Source organism: Chinchilla lanigera, unplaced genomic scaffold, assembly GCF_000276665.1.
Source record: "Chinchilla lanigera isolate Chin_1 unplaced genomic scaffold, ChiLan1.0 scaffold00038, whole genome shotgun sequence".
Taxonomy (NCBI): Eukaryota; Metazoa; Chordata; class Mammalia; order Rodentia; family Chinchillidae; genus Chinchilla; species Chinchilla lanigera.
This window is the reverse complement of record NW_004955439.1, coordinates 1,218,597-1,224,282: the sequence shown is the minus strand read 5'-3', so window position 1 is coordinate 1,224,282 and position 5,686 is coordinate 1,218,597.

Below are 5,686 nucleotides of genomic sequence, written 5' to 3'. Positions count from 1 at the left end.
TCTTCATTACCTTAAGAAAAATTGGACAAGTCACTGAAAGCATCTTAGTAAGTGTGGCATGGCAGCATATTACTTACTTAATGGAGCATTTTCTTCCCACCCCACCATTTCTCCATCCTGGTAAAACAGCTTTTTTAGAAAAAATTCACTAACTACTTCCATGGAAGATTTTTGTGAGGGCATTTGTAAAGGTGCAACCTTAGGAGCTATAGCCTTGTGGGCATAAATACAAATTTCCAAGTTCTTATAACTGAAGTGATGTCCAACTGGGACAGAAAGACATCTCCATAATCTCTATAGGCTGTTCTGTCACCAGTCCTCAGAGATGAGAGAGGTAAGTGTGCCACACAGTGGAATGCTGGGCTCAGTTGAGATATAGCACAATGATACCTACAAGGAATAAAAACTTGGACCCTCCTTATTTCTCTGGGCTTTGTCAGCCCAGGGAAGAGTCCTTGGAGGGGAGTGGAAATAAATACCAAATAATGAGCTTAATCAGCTGCTTTCTTTCCTATATGAGTGAGGACTCAGATCTAGGAAATAATTTGAACAAATCTAGTACCTTCTGCTGTGGGCCAATTTGTTTATTTTACATACAATACTTATTTCATACTCTTCCTTTCAGAATTGATTTTCACAAGAGGCATGCACCTCCACCCCTCCCCCCACGTGTGTGTGCGCGCATGTGTGTGTGTGTGTGTGTGTGTGTGTGTGTGTGTGTGTGCGCACCTTGGATTTTTACATTCAGGAAGATGAATCTTTCCCTGAACCAGATGTGGGAGAAAAAGGGAAAGATACTGGAAATTGTTCTGAGCAAATGTGTCTGTCAGTTATGGTAAAGTTCAGTGAAAATTGTGGAACTGGAAGATTTTCCTGAATTATTGACTTTATACCTTTTCTTTTTTGAAGGCTAAATTCACAGCTATTCAAATACATATACTTTTTTTTTGTTTTGCATTTTTTACTACTATACAATAGGCTTGCTGTTGAGGGTCTGTGTGAAAATTCCAGTGGAAGAGCAGATTTCTTTTTTAACTGATTAAAATGTGTGGAGCTGCTGTGATGTTTCTTTTGGCTGCAGATAATACCACAAAGCTCACTCAATGACGCACATGGGCAGCTGATAACAGCTGACACACGGGAACCTCAGCCAAGTATGTGTTATCAGAAAACGAGCTAAAAACCCCATAAAACTCCCTACTGCTTGACTTGAAAATATTTCTCTTGCAATCTTTTAATGACACTGTAGATGATATTTTTACTTTTGCATGCTAAAATACTTGCAGTAAAATCTGGAATGAGTATAAAAGCATGTCTCTTCGATGACCATGAGCAAGATACACAGCAGAAGTGTTAATGCAATCTTTAGTAGCAGAATATCTGAGAATTGTATTACATTGATACATTCATTTAGACTTATAACTAAACATTAATCTTTATTTGCTTTTTTATCTTTAATCAATGTTTTATTCAAAGTTAAACACTGGTGGAATGTTAAAAATTACATAATATCATAAGAATTAGTAACAGCAGATGTCTGCTATGCTCTTTCCCATCATAGATTCTTCCTCTCTAGAGATACAATTTTCAGTTGTTTGTTATGTCTGTTATCTAAAGACTTCCTGTTACAGAAGACACAAACTCTGTTCTCTGCTATCCTGTACTTTTCTATTATACTTTCCTTTCCCCAACCTTCCAATATAGCTGTTAATTAAATTGTTTTTGTACATTCTTTTCATTAAATTCCATGTTTATTGTGATTATTCAAATATAATTCACCACTGAGCCCCAGTAAATTATGATCATATTTCTTTCCTGTGCAGCTTTTCATTTTCCCCACTAATTGCCTTTTGCTAAGATTAGTTTTCTATGCACTCATTATTAATTTATTCCCAGGCTCCCACAGGACTTTCTTCACATAGCCTTTCATCTCTCAGTATGTTCACATACGGAGATGCACTGTTCAGATCCCCTGTGAAAGAGCCTGTTGCAGGAAGCAAGAGATCACCACAAGTCACTATTCCTATGAATGCCCTGGATTGCTCCCAGCCAGTGACTGAATCTGGCAGCAGTTTCAGGGCCCACTCTTCACTTGGGGATTCCCTACTGACCTGACCAAACTTTCTCATAACTGTGCCGGGGTCTGGGGATTTCCTCCTCAAACCTTCCTTTCCTCTCTCTTCACGTAGAGATTTTATCTCTGTCACAGTCTGAAGGCCCTCCATGCTTAATTCTGGTCCAACTTCCTTATCCTTCCAGACATGTCCCCCAATAAATCTCTTACACACCTAATCTCATCTTGGCCTCTGCTTCTCAGAGGACATTAAATAGGTAAAGGAGGCACTGGAAAGAATTTAAGAAAAAAATATTCAAAAATGGGATTTGGGAACTGATTTGCTCTTTGTGCACATGAGAGGACTCCGTCTTGAGAGGACTGTAGGTTAAGTGGATGCAGGTACAGTTGGAAGCCTAATGACATAAGATTTCATACCAGTAATATAGGAAATGGGACAGCCGGAGGACGATTATTACTACACTGTATTGATAGTCTACAAAGAATAATAGAAAACAGCTTTTTGTAGTTAAATTCACAAAGCCTCAGAGACATTTAAATAGCTAAGGCAGGTCCTGGAACCTTGCTACTTGGGATGGAGATATCTAGGAGAATGTCCTTGAGGGTTTTGGCCCTACAGATTCTCCCAAGCCTGAGAGGCTCCAGAGATGGTTCCTTCCTGTACAGAAAGGACTAATGCTTTCTTCTGTTGGAGAAAGCTGCCTAGGCCTCTATCCCACAGTGCAAGTGCCACCTCAGGAATTCCCCCCACCCTGGGTTGTCAAGCTGATAACTAGGGCTATACAACCTCACCAAGGATGTGCTAGACCTAATAAGAGAAGAGAAATAAGAATTAGCTATCATGTACTGGCAGATACCAGGGGCATATATTTGGGACTGGATTTTTGAGGAGGCTTGCTGGAGGGGATTCAGAAGTGAGATTGTATAAACATAAATTTATTGTCTTGTGGGCACTTTCTTGGGACAAGGATTTAAACTCTGGCAAAGACTCCAAGCAATGAAGCAAATTTGCTGCTGAAGTTAGTCTTTGAAATCTAAATAAAGCAATGATCTGAGTGAAGTGGAAATAGCAGACAGTAAAAGAAGGAATACTAAGGCAGAGGAAAGTCAACAAGCAGTGATTTTTTATGAGATGCAGAATGTCTACAGAAGACATACGCCACTGAAGGGTCATCGGACACCAAATAGACAAAAAGAGTTGAGCATTTACTCTTATTTAGTCTTCATGTTCAGAAACTAATGGGATAGGGACATGAAAACAGTAGCCATAATAGTAGAGATGGAGGATGTACATGGGTCTGATAATAATGAGCTGTCCACTTACCAAAGTCAATATATCTGTTGCTGCCTCTGAATATCCAGTTTGTCAGTAACAGAGTAATGCTGAACCTATGATATGGCACCATTACTCTAGGAGACCAAATAGTCAGTTGGGGGCATTCAAACATGTTCGGCCTTTTACCACCTGGAAAGGCCAGTGATTTTTCTACTCTGTGATAGATACTTCATTTGGGTGTGGAATTTACAAAATACCTAACTGATTCACATGAAACGCTACACAGCATGGCATCAGAGTGGAGACCCACTTTATAGTGATGGAAGTGTTAGGGAGAGCCTGTGGCATGGGATCCCCTGGTAGTATCACTTGCTGCACAATTTGGACATAAATTGTGGAATACTGGAATTGTGGAATTCTGGAATACTGTTGTAATAGCCTTCTAAAGACACAGTAGAATACCCATTTTGAAGCAATCATATTCAAGGATGAGATGACATTCTCCATGACATACACGTTTTGAATAAAATATGTGCATTAAATCAGGCACCTTCATATGATACTGTGATCCTAGTAGGAAGATTACATGGGTCTGAGTATCAAATGGTAAAAAGAGGTGACTTTTCCCCAGTGATTCACTGGGGGTCTTTGTATTTCCCAGTTTACAACTTTGGGCTCTGTGACGGCAGAAGTCTGTGTTAGTCTGGATTTGCCAGAGAAAGAGAATGTATCTATCTATATCTACATATCTATCGTCTATCTATCTTGCTGCTAAGGTACTATATATTTTAAACATTTGCATATTTATGATAGCAACTTATAGCTATATCTTTATCTCTAATATCTATCTTATAAACTTATCATATTGACCTTGAAAATTAGCTAATATTACCTCGGTTTCATAGGTCAAGGATGGTAGATTACTCAATTATATGTATTTAGTTAGTTCCAGTTATATGCTAGGCACTGTCCTCATCAGAGTAAGTAAATGTATCAGTAATGCAAACCAAGTGCTATCTAATTTCCAAATCGTGTCACTTTATAAATGTCAGTAAAATGGCCCAACGAAGCCAAAATGCTGATCTCATGAGCCATCTCCTGGGTTCTCCTAGTCTAATGAGACATGGAACTACTACTTTATGCAACCTAGGCAAATAAATAACTTCATAGCTGCTTGAATTATTTCAAGTACTTTTAAATGATCAATGCTTAGTCTGGAAATTGAACTTCAAAATAACTTCTCTGTTGTAATTAACAGGCTGGATTATTATTTTTTCTTTTATGTAGTTTTTGTATATTCCAAAACATCCTGAGTATTTTAAGATTCTTATGGAAATATTATCACTAATTCATCATTTGGAGGGCTTTCCTTAGGTTGCAGCTTACACTGGCACTTTGAAGAAATAATTTGATAGTTGATGTAACAATTTATATAAAATTTTAACAATTTAGAAAAAGCTCATGAGTTTGAGGAGTGGTCATGGCTGTATTTAACTGTTCCTTTATGACAGGCTATATTATTGACAGTAGCATTTTTTTGTTAATAATTTATTACAGCACACTCAAATGATGTTTACTATTGGAATCATAGTATAGATTTCTTTTTTTGTATGTTTTTATTAGTTGCAATTAAAGAGGAACAAACATTATTGTCTCCTTTGTACATGTGGGACTTTAATGAGAAAAATTAAATGCTACTGCATATGTAAAGCTGTCCTAAAAATAGTTGTAATAAGATCATGTAAGTGCTATCCCATAGTGGTTACTACTATGACATCAATTATGGCACTGTTTTACTGAACAGACTTATAGAAATCAGCACCTCTGAAAGAAATTTTTATCTCTTAAAACATATAGAGATGGGTCAGTGGAGTGAATTACTCATCAAGGGCTTGCAAGAAGGATGAATTATGCTGAGCAAATTCTGGTGAGGTTATGACTCTGCAAACATATAGGTACTTAAGTCTCTGCAGTCTAAATTTGGAGAATTTACAAGTGTAGAATTTCTACCCTAGTTAAGTAAGGTAAAAATTATTAGATGCTTTCAGAAAGCATTTAGTATGATTCCTGGAAGGCAGACAGAGCATAGTAATACTGTGTTAGTGACATTTATTTTGTCATGGTGGAACAGTCAATTGATTCTCCAAAGCAAATGGAATAAGTGTGACTTTCTAGAACTTCCTTTCTTGTAGAGAGAGAAGAGACAATCAAGTTGAAATTTCTCCTTCAAAACCTCTTTGAGGGGGCTGGGGATTTAGCTCAGCGGCAAAGCGCCTGCCTGGCAAGCGCAAGGTCGTGAGTTCGGTTCCCGGTACCGGAGAAAAACCAAAAAAAAA